General features: G+C 53.0%; 1 long non-coding RNA gene across 1 annotated transcript; it reads right to left on the minus strand.

Moving 5' to 3' along the window:
* Positions 1–722: 722 nt before the first annotated feature.
* Positions 723–15,598, minus strand: LOC140717554 (uncharacterized). Its single transcript, XR_012096571.1, has 3 exons — positions 15,109–15,598; positions 5,907–6,081; positions 723–1,354 (listed from the first exon to the last, which is right to left on the minus strand). It is a non-coding gene; the product is annotated as an uncharacterized lncRNA (long non-coding RNA).
* Positions 15,599–16,697: the final 1,099 nt, after the last annotated feature.

Genomic DNA, 16,697 nt, shown 5'->3' on the forward strand with positions numbered 1-16,697 from the left:
TGAACCTGGTGGTGTGAGTCCTGAGGCTCCTGTACCTTCTACCTGATGGCAGCAGTGATGCAGCCTGGGTGGTGGGGGTCTCTGGAGAAGGAAACACGGCCTGGGTGGTGGGGGTCTCTGGAGAAGGGAGCACGGCCTGGGCGGTGGGGGTCTCTGACCATGGATGCTGATTTCCTGCCAGCGTGTCAGGTAGATGTGCTCGATGGTTGGGAGGGGCCAAATCCGCTACCTGTCGTAGGATTTTCCGCTCAAAGGCATTGGTGCTCCCAAACCAGGCCGCGATCCAGCCGGTCAGCACACTTTCCAGCCCACGCCTGTAGAAAAGTTTCCCAGGGTTTTTGATGTCACGCCGAATCTCCGGGGACTCTTGAGAAAGTCGAGGCGCTGTCGTGCTTTCTTCGCAGTTATATCTACACACCGGCTCCAGGACAGGTCAGCTGACGGAGTGGACATCCAGCGGACCCTCCACTGGGCGTGGCATCCGCACCGGCCCTCGAGGCGAGAGGTCCCGAGTTCGAACCCGGCCAGCCGCTTGCACGCTTTCCATCCACGCTGGGCCCAGACTCGTGAAAACACAGATAAACGCGAAACAGAAACGGCAAGCTTCCCGCAACAAGGCGCGGAGCAGAAACTGCAGGTGTAAATGTGTAATGCAAGCTGGGCAGGGGCAAGGAAACCGAGAGCCTGCGGGAGTTTGCCGCATCCAGCTGAGGGAGGGGAGGAGGGTGATAAGCAGAGAAGATTGGGGGGGGGGGGGGAGGTACTTCTGCACTAAATTCCTCTACATCGTGCGGGAAATCCCGACATCCTGTCCCCTGCGGGGGGGTCTGGGTCGCCAGGGTCGGGAAGGACACCTCCCCCACTTCCCCAGCCCGACTTCTCCACACGGGACTGACCTCTGCCTGGGAGGGTCTGGGACAACTGGGGCTGTCAGGTGTCCGAGGGCAGCATCCCCGGCTATATCAGGTCCATGACTTCTCCAGCAATGTCACACATGGCTCCCGTCTCAAATGACAGACACATTATTAGCCGCCTGGCCTTGGGCACACACGCTCTGTCTGCATTGACAGAGACCGGCTCCACCTCCACATTTTCTCTTTGGCTTCCCCTTTCAGCATCTCCCCCAGGGGGACAAGCCCACTGCCCGAGGCTCCTTCTCGCCACGGCCCACGCAGTCGCGATGGGACTGCTGTAAACTCCAGTCGTGAGGGAGGGGCAAGATAGTTCTCGTGGCAGAATACAACTCACGTGTCAACCAGACCATTCATCAGGAACGGAACTCCGTGCTGACTGCCTGCCATTCAGAAGGATCCTTTATCCAACTCCAGATATTCCCCCGGACTGTAGTGTAACTCTGTTAGTATGTAGAATTTAACTCAGCAACTGACAAGCCACACGAAACACGCAAACTCTTCACCGTGACACTGACACTCCCCACACCCCTCACTGTGACACTGACACACCCCACACCCCGCACTGACACCAACACACCCCACACCCCTCACCGTGACACCGACACACCCCTCACTGTAACACTGACACTCCCCATACCCCTCACCGTGACACTGACACTCCCCATACCCCTCACTGTAACACTGACACTCCCCATACCCCTCACCGTGACACCGACACACCCCTCACTGTGACACTGACACTCCCCATACCCCTCACCCTGACACTGACACTCCCCACACCCCTCACCGTGACACCGACACACCCCACACCCCTCACTGTGACACTGACACACCCCACACCCCGCACTGACACCAACACACCCCACACCCCTCACCGTGACACCGACACACCCCACACTGTAACACTGACACTCCCCATACCCCTCACCGTGACACTGACACTCCCCATACCACTCACTGTAACACTGACACTCCCCACACCCCTCACCGTGACACTGACACTCCCCACACCCCTCACCGTGACACCGACACACCCCTCACTGTAACACTGACACTCCCCATACCCCTCACCATGACACCGACACACCCCTCACCGTGACACTGACACTCCCCATATCCCTCACCGTGACACCGACACACCCCACACTGTAACACTGACACTCCCCATACCCCTCACCGTGACACTGACACTCCCCATACCCCTCACCGTGACACCGACACACCCCTCACCGTGACACTGACACTCCCCATATCCCTCACCGTGACACCGACACACCCCTCACTGTAACACTGACACTCCCCATACCCCTCACCGTGACACCGACACACCCCCTCACCGTGACACTGACACTCCCCATACCCCTCACTGTAACAATGACACACCCCTCACCCCTCACTGTGACAGTGACACACCCCACAACCCTCACCGTGACACCGACACACCCCCACACCCCTCACAGTGACACCGACACACCCCTCACCCCTCACCCCTCACTGTGACACTGACACACTCCACACCCCGCACTGACACCAACACACCCTACACCCCTCACAGTGACACCGACACACCCCACACCCCGCACTGACACCAACACACCCCACACCCCTCACAGTGACACCAACACACCCCACACCCCGCACTGACACCAACACACCCCACACCCCTCACAGTGACACCGACACACCCCACACCCCTCACCGTGACACTGACACACCCCACACCCCTCACTGTGACACTGACACACCCCACACCCCTCACCGTGACACCGACACACCCCACACCCCGCACTGACACCAACACACCCCACACCCCTCACTGTGACACTGACACACCCCACACCCCGCACTGACACCGACACACCCCACACCCCTCACCGTGACACCGACACACCCCCTCACCGTGACACTGACACTCCCCATACCCCTCACTGTAACAATGACACACCCCTCACCCCTCACTGTGACAGTGACACACCCCACAACCCTCACCGTGACACCGACACACCCCACACCCCTCACAGTGACACCGACACACCCCTCACCCCTCACCCCTCACTGTGACACTGACACACTCCACACCCCGCACTGACACCAACACACCCTACACCCCTCACAGTGACACCGACACACCCCACACCCCTCACTGTGACACTGACACACTCCACACCCCGCACTGACACCAACACACCCCACACCCCTCACAGTGACACCAACACACCCCACACCCCGCACTGACACCAACACACCCCACACCCCTCACAGTGACACCGACACACCCCACACCCCTCACCGTGACACTGACACACCCCACACCCCTCACTGTGACACTGACACACCCCACACCCCCTCACCGTGACACCGACACACCCCACACCCCGCACTGACACCAACACACCCCACACCCCTCACTGTGACACTGACACACCCCACACCCCGCACTGACACCAACACACCCCACCCCTCACAGTGACACCAACACACCACACACCCCTCACTGTGACACCGACACACCCCACACCCCTCACCGTGACACCGACACACCCCACACCCCTCACCGTAACACCGACACACCCCTCACTGTGACACTGACACACCCCACACCCCTCACTGTATCACCGACACACCCCACAACCCTCACTGTGACACCGACACACCCCACACCCCTCACTGTGACACCGACACACCCCACACCCCTCACCGTGACACTGACACACCCCACACCCCTCACTGTGACACTGACACAACCCTCACTGTGACACCGACACACCCCTCACTGTGACACTGACACAACCCTCACCGTAACACCGACACACCCCTCACTGTGACACTGACACACCCCACACCCCTCACTGTGACACCGACACACCTCACACCCCTCACTGTGACACTGACACACCCCACACCCCTCACTGTGACACTGACACTCCCCACACCCCTCACTGTGACACTGACACACCCCACACCCCTCACTGTGACACTGACACACTCCACACCCCTCACTGTGACACCAACACACCCCACACCCCTCACCGTGACACCGACACACCCCCTCACTGTAACACTGACACTCCCCCACACCCCTCACTGTGACACTGACACTCCCCATACCCCTCACTGTAACACTGACACTCCCCATACCCCTCACCGTGACACCGACACACCCCTCACCGTGACACTGACTCTCCCCATACCCCTCACCGTGACACCGACACTCCCCACACCCCTCACAGTGACACTGACACTCCCCACACCCCTCACTGTAACACTGACACACTCCACACTCCTCACCGTGACACTGACACACCCCACACCCCTCATTGTGACACCGACACACCCCACACCCCTCACTGTGACACTGACACACCCCACACCCCTCACTGTAACACTGACACACCCCACACCCCTCACTGTGACACTGACACACCCCTCACTGTAACACTGACACTCCCCATACCCCTCACCCTGACACTGACACTCCCCATACCCCTCACTGTAACACTGACACTCCCCATACCCCTCACCGTGACACCGACACACCCCTCACCGTGACACTGACTCTCCCCATACCCCTCACTGTGACACTGACACTCCCCATACCCCTCACTGTAACACTGACACACCCCATACCCCTCACCGTGACACCGACACACCCCACACCCCTCACAGTGACACCGACACACCCCACACCCCTCACTGTGACACTGACACACCCCACACCCCACACTGACACCAACACACCCTACACCCCTCACTGTGACACTGACACACCCCACACCCCTCACCGTGACACTGACACACCCCAAACCCCTCACTGTGACACTGACACACCCCTCACCGTGAAACTGACACTCCCCATACCCCTCACTGTGACCCTGACACACCCCATACCCCTCACCGTGACACCGACACACCTAACACCCCTCACCGTGACACCGACACACCCCACACCCCTCACAGTGACACTGACACACCCCACACCCCTCATTGTGACACTGACACTCCCCCACACCCCTCACTGTGACACTGACACACCCCACACCCCTCACTGTGACACAGACACTCCCCACACCCCTCACTGACACCGACACACCCCACAGCCCTCACCGTGACACTGACACACCCCATACCCCTCACTGTGACGCTGACACACCCCACACCCCTCACCGTGACACCGACACACCTAACACCCCTCACCGTGACACCGACACACCCCCACACCCCTCACTGTGACAGTGACACCTCCCACACCCTCACTGTGACACTGACACACCCCACACCCCTCACCGTGACGCTGACACTCCCCTCACCCCTCACCGTGACACTGACACTCCCCACACCCCTCACTGTGACACTGACACTCCCCACACCCCGCACTGACACCAACACACCCCACACCCCTCACTGTGACACCAACACACCCCACAACCCACACCGTGACGCTGACACTCCCCTCACCCCTCACCGTGACACTGACACTCCCCACACCCCTCACTGTGACACTGACACACCCCACACCCTGCACTGACACCAACACACCCCACACCCCTCACTGTGACACCGACACACCCCACAACCCACACCGTGACACTGACACACCCCTCACTGTAACACTGACACTCCCCATACCCCTCACCGTGACACTGACACTACCCATACCCCTCACTGTGACACTGACACACCCCACACCCCTCACCATGACACTGACACTCCCCACACCCCTCACTGTGACACCGACACACCCCACACCCTTCACCGTGACAGCGACACACCCCTCACCCCTCACCGTGACACTGACACACCCCACACCCCTCACTGTGACAGTGACACACCCCAGACCCCTCACTGAGACACTGACACAACCCACATCCCTCACTGTGACACCGACACACCCCACACTCCTCACCATGACACCGACACACCCTACACCCCTCACTGTGACACTGACACATGCCTTACACCTCACCATGACACCGATACACCGCACACACTCACGTAGTTTTGTGTCGTTTCAGGTAGTCTGGTGTAGTTTTGTGTCGTTTCACGTAGTCTACTGTAATTTTGTGTCATTTCACGTAGTCTAGTGTAGTTTTGTGTCGTTTCAGGTAGTTTAGTGTCGTTTTGTGTCTTTTCAGGTAGTCTAGTGTAGTTTTGTATCGTTTCACGTAGTCTAGATAGATAGATAGATAGATAGATAGATAGATAGATAGATAGATACTTTATTCATCCCCATGGGGAAATTCAACTTTTTTCCAATGTCCCATACACTTGTTGTAGCAAAACTAATTACATACAATACTTAACTCAGTAAAAAAATATGATATGCATCTAAATCACTATCTCAAAAAGCATTAATAATAGCTTTTAAAAAGTTCTTAAGTCCTGGCGGTAGAATTGTAAAGCCTAATGGCATTGGGGAGTATTGACCTCTTCATCCTGTCTGAGGAGCATTGCATCGATAGTAACCTGTCGCTGAAACTGCTTCTCTGTCTCTGGATGGTGCTATGTAGAGGATGTTCAGAGTTATCCATAATTGACCGTAGCCTACTCAGCGCCCTTCGCTCAGCTACCGATGTTAAACTCTCCAGTACTTTGCCCACGACAGAGCCCGCCTTCCTTACCAGCTTATTAAGACGTGAGGCGTCCCTCTTCTTAATGCTTCCTCCCCAACACGCCACCACAAAGAAGAGGGCGCTCTCCACAACTGACCTATAGAACATCTTCAGCATCTCACTACAGACATTGAATGACGCCAACCTTCTTAGGAAGTACAGTCGACTCTGTGCCTTCCTGCACAAGGCATCTGTGTTGGCAGTCCAGTCTAGCTTCTCATCTAACTGTACTCCCAGGTCTAGTGTAGTTTTGTGTTGTTTCAGGTAGTCTAGTGTAGTTTTGTGTCATTTCGGGTAGTCTAGTGTAGGTTTGTGTCGTTTCAGGTAGTCTAGTTTTGTGTCTTTTCAGGTAGTCTAGTGTAGTTTTGTGTTGTTTCACGTAGTGTAGTGTAGTTTTGTATTGTTTCAGGTAGTCTAGTGTAGTTTTGTGTCATTTCAGGTAGTCTAGTGTAGTTTTGTGTTGTTTCACGTAGGCTAGTGTAGTTTTGTGTCGTTTCAGGTAGTCTAGTGTAGTTTTGTGTTGTTTCAGGTAGTCTCGTGTAGTTTTGTATTGTTTCAGGTAGTCTAGTGTAGTTTTGTGTGGTTTCACGTAGTCTAGTGTAGTTATGTGTCATTTCACGTAGTCTAGTGTAGTTTTCTGTCGTTTCAGGTAGTCTAGTGTAGTTTTGTGTTGTTTCAGGTTTTCTAGTGTAGTTTTGTGTTGTTTCGGGTAGTCTAGTGTAGTTTTGTGTCATTTCACGTAGTCTAGTGTAGCTTTGTGTCGTTTCAGGTAGTCTAGTGTAGTTTTGTGTTGTTTCACGTAGTGTAGTGTAGTTTTGTGTTGTTTCAGGTAGTCTAGTGTAGTTTGTGTTGTTTCAGGTAGTCTAGTGGAGTTTTGTGTCGTTTCACGTAGTCCAGTTTAGTTTTGTGTGGTTTCACGTAGTCTAGTGTAGTTTTGTGTCATTTCAGGTAGTCTAGTGTAGTTTTGTGTCATTTCACGTAGGCTAGTGTAGTTTTTTGTCGTTTCAGGTAGTCTAGTGTAGTTTGTGATGTTTCAGGTAGTCTAGTGTAGTTTGTGTCGTTTCAGATAGTCTAGTGGAGTTTTGTGTTGTTTCACATAGTCTTGTTTAGTTTTGTGTGGTTTCACGTAGTCTAGTGTAGTTTTGTAACATTTCAGGTAGTCTAGTGTAGTTTTGTGTTGTTTCAGGTTGTCTAGTGTAGTTTTGTGTCATTTCGGGTAGTTTAGTGTAGTTTTGTGTTGTTTCACGTAATCTAGTGCAGTTTTGTGTTGTTTCAGGTAGTCTGGTGTAATTTTGTGTTGTTTCAGGTAGTCTGGTGTAATTCTGTGTTGTTTCAGGTAGTCTGGTGTAATTCTGTGTTGTTTCAGGTAGTCTAGTGTAGTTTTGTGTTGTTTCATGTAGTCTAGTGGAGTTTTGTGTTGTTTCACGTAGTCTAGTGTAGTTTTGTATTGTTTCGGAGTCTAGTGTAGTATTGTGTCATTTCAGGTAGTCTAGTGTAGTATTGTGTCATTTCAGGTAGTCTAGTGCAGTTTTGTGTTGTTTCAGGTAGTCTGGTGTAATTTTGTGTTGTTTCAGGTAGTTTAGTGTAGTTTTGTGTTGTTTCACGTAATCTAGTGCAGTTTTGTGTTGTTTCAGGTAGTCTGGTGTAATTTTGTGTTGTTTCAGGTAGTCTGGTGTAATTCTGTGTTGTTTCAGGTAGTCTAGTGTAGTTTTGTGTTGTTTCAGGTAGTCTAGTGTAGTTTTGTGTCGTTTCAGGTAGTCTAGTGTAGTTTTGTATTGTTTCGGAGTCTAGTGTAGTATTGTGTCGTTTCAGGTAGTCTAGTGTAGTTTTGTGTTGTTTCACGTAGTGTAGTGTAGTTTTGTGTTGTTTCAGGTAGTCTAGTGTAGTTTGTGTCGTTTCAGGTAGTCTAGTGGAGTTTTATGTCGTTTCACGTAGTCCAGTTTAGTTTTGTGTGGTTTCACGTAGTCTAGTGTAGTTTTGTGTCATTTCAGGTAGTCTAGTGTAGTTTTGTGTCATTTCACGTAGGCTAGTGTAGTTTTTTGTCGTTTCAGGTAGTCTAGTGTAGTTTGTGATGTTTCAGGTAGTCTAGTGTAGTTTGTGTCGTTTCAGATAGTCTAGTGGAGTTTTGTGTTGTTTTACGTAGTCTAGTTTAGTTTTGTGTGGTTTCACGTAGTCTAGTGTAGTTTTGTGTCATTTCAGGTTGTCTAGTGTAGTTTTGTGTCATTTCGGGTAGTTTAGTGTAGTTTTGTGTTGTTTCACGTAATCTAGTGCAGTTTTGTGTTGTTTCAGGTAGTCTGGTGTAATTTTGTGTTGTTTCAGGTAGTCTGGTGTAATTCTGTGTTGTTTCAGGTAGTCTAGTGTAGTTTGTGTCGTTTCAGGTAGTCTAGTGCAGTTTTGTGTTGTTTCAGGTAGTCTGGTGTAATTTTGTGTTGTTTCAGGTAGTTTAGTGTAGTTTTGTGTTGTTTCATGTAGTTTAGTGTAGTTTTGTGTTGTTTCACATAGTCTAGTGTAGTTTTGTGTGGTTCCAGGTAGTCGAGTGTAGTTTTGTGTTGTTTCACATAGTCTAATGTAGTTTTGTGTCGTTTCAGGTAGTCTAGTGTAGTTTTGTGTTATTTCACGTAGTCTGGTGTAGTCTTGTGTCGTTTCAGGTAGTCTAGTGTAGTTTTGTGTCATTTCAGGTAGTCTAGTGTAGTTTAGTGTTCTATCAGGTAGTCTAGTGTAGTTTAGTGTTCTTTCAGGTATTCTGGTGTAGGTTTGTGTCGTTTCAGGTAGTCTAGTGTAGTTTAGTGTTCTTTCAGGTATTCTGGTGTAGTTTTGTGTCGTTTCAGGTAGTCTAGTGTAGTTTAGTGTTCTTTCAGGTATTCTGGTGTAGGTTTGTGTCGTTTCAGGTAGTCTAGTGTAGTTTTGTGTTGTTTCAGGTATTCTGGTGTAGTTTTGTGTCGTTTCACATAGTCTAGTGTAGTTTTGTGTCGTTTCAGGTAGTCTAGTGTAGTTTAGTTTTCTTTCAGGTATTCTGGTGTAGTTTAGTGTTCTTTCAGGTATTCTGGTGTAGTTTAGTGTTCTTTCAGGTAGTCTACTGTAGTTTTGTGTCGTTTCAGGTAGTCTGGTGTTGTTTTGTGTTGTTTCAGGTAGTCTGGTGTAGTTTTGTGTTGTTTCACGTAGTCTAGTATAGTTTTGTGTCATTTCAGGTAGTCTAGTGTAGTTTTGTGTCATTTCAGGTAGTCTAGTGTAGTTTAGTGTTCTATCAGGTAGTCTAGTGTAGTTTAGTGTTCTTTCATGTATTCTGGTGTAGTTTTGACTCATTTCAGGTAGTCTAGTGTAGTTTAGTGTTCTATCAGGTAGTCTAGTGTAGTTTAGTGTTCTATCAGGTAGTCTAGTGTAGTTTAGTGTTCTTTCATGTATTCTGGTGTAGTTTTGACTCATTTCAGGTAGTCTAGTGTAGTTTAGTGTTCTATCAGGTAGTCTAGTGTAGTTTAGTGTTCTTTCAGGTATTCTGGTGTAGTTTTGTGTCGTTTCAGGTAGTCTAGTGTAGTTTTGTGTCGTTTCAGGTATTCTGGTGTAGTTTTGTGTCGTTTCACATAGTCTAGTGTAGTTTTGTGTCGTTTCAGGTAGTCTAGTGTAGTTTAGTTTTCTTTCAGGTATTCTGGTGTAGTTTAGTGTTCTTTCAGGTATTCTGGTGTAGTTTAGTGTTCTTTCAGGTAGTCTACTGTAGTTTTGTGTCGTTTCAGGTATTCTGGTGTAAGTTTTGTGTCGTTTCAGGTAGTCTAGTGTAGTTTAGTGTTCTTTCAGGTATTCTGGTGTAGTTTTGTGTCGTTTCAGGTAGTCTAGTGTAGTTTTGTGTCGTTTCAGGTATTCTGGTGTAGTTTTGTGTCGTTTCACATAGTCTAGTGTAGTTTTGTGTCGTTTCAGGTAGTCTAGTGTAGTTTAGTTTTCTTTCAGGTATTCTGGTGTAGTTTATTGTTCTTTCAGGTATTCTGGTGTAGTTTAGTGTTCTTTCAGGTAGTCTACTGTAGTTTTGTGTCGTTTCAGGTATTCTGGTGTAGTTTTGTGTCGTTTCAGGTAGTCTAGTGTAGTTTAGTGTTCTTTCAGGTAGTCTGGTGTTGTTTTGTGTTGTTTCAGGTAGTCTAGTGTAGTTTAGTGTTCTTTCAGGTATTCTGGTGTAGTTTTGTGTCGTTTCAGGTAGTCTAGTGTAGTTTAGTGTTCTTTCAGGTAGTCTGGTGTTGTTTTGTGTTGTTTCAGGTAGTCTAGTGTAGTTTAGTGTTCTTTCAGGTATTCTGGTGTAGTTTTTGTGTCGTTTCAGGTAGTCTAGTGTAGTTTTGTGTCGTTTCAGGTAGTCTAGTGTAGTTTTGTGTCGTTTCAGGTATTCTGGTGTAGTTTTGTGTCGTTTCAGGTAGTCTAGTGTAGTTTAGTGTTCTTTCAGGTATTCTGGTGTAGTTTTGTGTCGTTTCAGGTAGTCTAGTGTAGTTTTGTGTCGTTTCAGGTAGTCTAGTGTAGTTAGTTTTCTTTCAGGTAGTCTAGTGTTGTTTTGTGTTGTTTCATGTAGTACCAGGGTCTGGAGGAATGTCGTTTTGTTTTTACTGTGCATAATCAGCAGTTATGGATGAAATGAGAATAAAAGCGACTTTATAAATTGATAATTGATAACGTGCAGGGGGAACTCAGCAGTTCAGGAAGCATCTGTGGAAATGAATAAACAGTCGACATTTCTTCAGGACTGAAAAGGAAAGCTGGCCGGTGGGGGGGGGCCGGTTAGAAGCCCAAGTAAGAAGGTGGTGGCGGGGAGAAGTACAAGCTGGCAGGTGATAGGTGAGACCAGGTGAGGGAGGGACAGGGAATGAAGCAAGAGGCCGGGAGGCGATAGGTGGGCAAGGTGAACGGCGCCAGCAGAGGAAGGAACCTGATAGGAGAGGAAGGGAGTGCTCCGCATTCGCGGTCGGCCTTCCATGGCCGTCTTCCGCGGGTTAAACTGCATCTGCCACCTCTCAGCCCACTCTCCACTGGGCATCACCCAGCAGTGAGGCTTGGAAGAAGCATCGGGAGGCATCTGCTTCCCTGTGGTGGTGAGTTGCTGTACAGGTACCTGGGCTCTCCAGTGGTCTGCACCTGAGTGAATCGGCAGCAGTCAGCAGTGAATGAAAGGGTTAACATACGAGGAGCGTTTGGCGGCTCTTGATGGAGTTTAGAAGATTGGGGGGGGTGGAATCTCACTGAAACCTATCGAACGTCGGAGGTCCTCAGCCCTGAAGAAGGCCCTCGGCCCGAGACATTGACTGCTTATTCACCCCCGTAGATGCTGCCTGACCTGCTGAGTCTCTCCCGGCATTTCGTGGGCGTTGCTCTGGAATTGCCACACCTGCAGCCGTCCCGTGTTTAGAAGGGCTGAGACGGAGTGAACTTGGAGAGGGTGCTTCCCGTGGCGGGCAAGTCCAGGACCAGAGGTCGTAGCCTCAGAGGGGACGGAGAGGAAAGATTCCTTTAGCCGGAGGGGAGGTGAGGCTGTGGAACTCATCAGCACTCAGGAGGCCAGCTCTTGGGTGTAAGTTAGTCATGATGGAATGGTGGCGTGGACTCGATATTTTCTACTCCAATGTCTTGTGGTCTTATGAATGGGTGGCCCTCGAAGGAAAGGGCGTTCACTTAGACACTGTATGCACTGGGACTCGTGTATGGCTTGGCCCTCCTTATTTAATGAAGGGGGGGATATTAACTCGATGTAAGCGCACACTGGTACGACAAATAGAACTGATACCTCCTCCCCCCACTCCCCGCAAACTGCAGCACAGAGGGAGGGGTGTTAGAGTGTTGAGGGGGGGGCAGAAATTGAGGGGCTGAATGGCCTCCCTGTGGTTGCTGTACACAATGGATGTAGCTGTCACCTCGTGCTGCCCGTTGCTGCCAGCCAGCCTTTCTCCCTCTTTCCCTCCTTCCTGCTTTCATCTGCTTGTGATCTCTCTCTCAGGCTCTGTCCGTCCCTCCCCTCCCACTCTCGATTTTCCCTCCGTCTCTCCCCTCACCAACTCCGTCCACCCGTTCTCCTCCCTCTCCACCTTCCCTCAACGCTTCCATCTCCTCCTCCCTCCTCTCTCACTCACCTCTACTTTCCCCTCCTCTATCCTTCCTGCCCCTCCTTTCAGCTCCTTCCTTCTCCCTATCATTCCACCTTCCTCTCTCCTTCCTACCACCCTCTCCCCTTCCCCACTCTCATACTTTTCCCTCCTTCTCCTTCCTCCTCCTTCCTTTCCCCTCCACTCTCTTTCCTTCCCATTCTCTCTTCCTCCCTCCTCCCCCAACTCTCTCTCCTTCTTTCCCGTCATCTCTCTCATTTCTTCCCCCTTTCTCCTTCCCCTCCCTCCTTCATTCCCCCTCCCTTTTTCCCCAACCCTCCCCGTCTTCCCTCCTCTCTCCTCTTCCTCTCTATTCTTCCTTCCCCTCCTCTCTCACCTTCCTTAGTTCCCCTCCCTCTCCTTCTCTTCCTTCCCACCCTTCCTCTTTCCCTCTCTCACCCCTCCTACTCCCCCTCTTCTCTCACCTTCCTTCCTCTTCTACCTCTTTCCCTTTATCTCTTCCTCCTCCTTCCCTCATTCCCCCTCCTAACTTCTCTCTCTTTCTCACCCTCCTACCTTCTCTCTCTTTCTCACCTTATCTCCCTCCCTACATCTCTCTCCTCTCCCTTCTTGCCAACCTTCCTCCCCTCCTACCCTCACCCCTTTCCTACTCCCCCTCCCTCTCCCACCCTCGCGCCTTTCCTACCCCTCCCTCCCACCCTCGCCCCTTTCCTACTCCCATCCCTCTCCCACCCTCGCCCCTTTCCTACTCCCCCTCCCTCTCCCACCCTCGCCCCTTTCCTACTCCCCTCCCTCTCCCACCCTCGCCCTTCCTACTCCCCCTCCCACCCTTGCCCCCTTCCTACTCCCCCTCCCTCTCCCACCTTCGCCCCCTTCCTACTCCCCCTCCCTCTCCCACCCTCGCGCCTTTCCTACCCCTCCCTCCCACCCTCGCCCCTTTCCTACTCCCATCCCTCTCCCACCCTCGCCCCTTTCCTACTCCCCCTCCCTCTCCCACCCTCGCCCCTTTCCTACTCCCCTCCCTCTCCCACCCTCGCCCTTCCTACTCCCCCTCCCACCCTTGCCCCCTTCCTACTCCCCCTCCCTCTCCCACCTTCGCCCCCTTCCTACTCCCCCTCCCTCTCCCACCCTCGCCCCTTTCCTACTCCCCCTCCCTCTCCCACCTCGCCCCTTTCCTACTCCCCCTCCCTCTCCCACCCTCGCCCCCTTCCTACTCCCCCTCCCTCCCACCCTTGCCCCTTTCCTACCCCTCCCTCTCCCACCCTCGCCCCTTTCCTCCTACCCCTCCCTCCCACCCTCGCCCCTTTCCTACTCCCCCTCCCTCTCCCACCCTCGCCCCTTTCCTACTCCCCTCCCTCTCCCACCCTCGCCCTTCCTACTCCCCCCTCCCACCCTTGCCCCCTTCCTACTCCCCCTCCCTCTCCCACCTTCGCCCCCTTCCTACTCCCCCTCCCTCTCCCACCCTCGCCCCTTTCCTACTCCCCCTCCCACCCTCGCCCCTTTCCTACTCCCCCTCCCTCTCCCACCTCGCCCCTTTCCTACTCCCCCTCCCTCTCCCACCCTCGCCCCCTTCCTACTCCCCCTCCCTCCCACCCTCGCCCCTTTCCTACTCCCCCTCCCTCTCCCACCCTCGCCCCCTTTCCTCCTACCCCTCCCTCCCACCCTTGCCCCTTTCCTACCCCTCCCTCTCCCAACCTCGCCCCTTTCCTACTCCCCCTCCCTCTCCCACCCTCGCCCCTTTCCTACTCCCCTCCCTCTCCCGCCCTCGCCCCCTTCCTACTCCCACTCCCACCCTCGCCCTTCCTACTCCCCCTCCCTCTCCCACCCTCGCCCCCTTTCTACTCCCCCTCCCTCCCACCCTCGCCCTTCCTACCTCCCTCTCCCACCCTCGCCCCTTTCCTACTCCCCCTCCCACCCTCGCCCCTTTCCTACTCCCCCCTCCCACCCTCGCCCCTTTCCTACTCCCCCTCCCACCCTCGCCCCTTTCCTACTCCCCTCCCTCTCCCGCCCTCGCCCCCTTCCTACTCCCCCTCCCTCTCCCACCCTCGCCCCTTTCCTACTCCCCCTCCCTCTCCCACCCTCGCCCCTTTTCTACTCCCCCTCCCTCTCCCACCCTTACCCCTTTCCTACTCCTCCTCCCTCACTTCCTCCTCTTCCTCTCCCTCCCCCTGCACGTACACGTTTTCTGCCAGTTTCCTCTGCCTGGGTGTTTTAACAATAAACTCTGCCGAGCCGGCCGGTGATTGGCCGCCTGCGGGTCCTGTCAGTGAACCGGTGAAACAGAGGGAGGGAGGGAGTGAGTGAGGGAGGGAGACAGAGAGGGGGTGGGAGGGGGAGGGACGGGACTCACCCTTGACTCGAAGCAAAGTCTTGTCCTGTCATTCACTCTCCGCACGTGGTCCGGGGTCGGCGGCGAGAGGGGGATCCGGCGGAGATCAGCGCCGGCAGGAGTGGGAGCCGCGCCGGCAGAGGGGGCTGGACTGCCCGGGGCGGGGAGAAGCCGCCTTGAGTTTCACTTACCCTTCGCTCGCCCGCACTCTCTCTCTCTGGAGCGCGTATGGGGGCATCTGCCGGCGAGGACACTGCCTCACCGGTCCGCCGCTTTCGCTCGGTGACAGCGCAGTCCGGCAGCCCGCAGCCCGCAGCCCCCGCTCAGCGAGGAGTCTCCCCGCCGCGATGACTTCGGTGTGGAAGCGGCTTCAGCGAGTTAACAAGCGAGCCTTCAAGTTTCGGTTCGTCGCCTCCTATCAAGAGCTGACCGTCGAATGCACCAAGAAATGGTAAGTTTGCTTCTACAAAGTTTTGGGAGCGTCGGCGCTGTTCCGAGGAGCGGATGTGCACTTTATTCCGAGTTGTTTTTTAAACCTGGGTCGAGAGATTGAGGAAGTGAATTGCTTGTCGGCGTCATGTCTGGCTGTCGTTATAATTGCAACCCCTTTTGGCTTCTCCGGGGGGTGGGTGTGTTAAAACTTTTGCTGGGGGGTGCGGTGGTTTGTCCTCCTTGAGGGTGGGGAGATGGCTCGGGTCACAGAGGACGGGATGTCACCCCCCCCCCCCCCCCCACCCACCCAGTAGACGGAGGGAGCTGTCAGTGAGAGAACTGCTCCCAGGAGCTGGTCGCGTCAAAATAAAAGAAGTCTTTAACTGGGGGGGGGGTGTCCTTTCTCGGCGGGTAAATGCCCCGAAGGCCGTGGGGAGGGGCAGATCGCAGGCAACGGAGCGATCGTAAAGCGAGACGTGGTGGCAGGCTGGTTCAGAGGTCAGTGCAGGCAGGATGGGCCGAAGGGCCTGCGCCGTATTTCCCCCGTGAGTCGGTGGTACGTGATGGGCCAGTGGGGAACTGGAACTGAAAAGTCACAGCTCGGAAACGGGCTGTCCAGCCCCCCCACACGTCCGGGGCCCGAGTCCCAGTCTGTGTACGTACTCGCCCAATTGTCTTTATACCCGCTTCCTCTGACAGCTCGTTCTATATACCCTCTGTGGGGGGAGGATGGGGTTTGGAACCCTTCCCCTTTAAAACAGAGGTTTATGGGGTCGAATGGCCTCCCCCTGCTCCCACGGCGTCTTACTTGAAGATGACTGGGGAGGGGGCCAATCTGGATGGGGGCAGTGGATCACAGATCAAGTGATGGGGGGTGGGCACAGAAGGGGCGGGGAGGGAGGGGGACACAATTGTTTCAGCACTGAGAGTGAGGGCTCAAGGATATGGGGTGGATAGAAATCGTGGCTGGGGGCTAGTATGAATCCATTGTGCTGAATGGCCTCTTTTGTGGCCCGACCATGGTCATTACTTCCTGTCTGTTGTCACGGTGACGTAGCTGGGGGCCAAATGCATCCGTGTGACCATTCGGCCCGTCAGGAGTCTGCCCATCCTACCCACGACTAGATAGATAGATAGATAGATAGATAGATAGATAGATACTTTATTCATCCCCATGGGGAAATTCAACTTTTTTCCAATGTCCCATACACTTGTTGTAGCAAAACTAATTACATACAATACTTAACTCAGTAAAGAATATGATATGCATCTAAATCACTATCTCAAAAAGCATTAATAATAGCTTTTAAAAAGTTCTTAAGTCCTGGCGGTAGAATTGTAAAGCCTA

Source organism: Hemitrygon akajei, chromosome 28, assembly GCF_048418815.1.
Source record: "Hemitrygon akajei chromosome 28, sHemAka1.3, whole genome shotgun sequence".
NCBI classification, from domain to species: Eukaryota; Metazoa; Chordata; class Chondrichthyes; order Myliobatiformes; family Dasyatidae; genus Hemitrygon; species Hemitrygon akajei.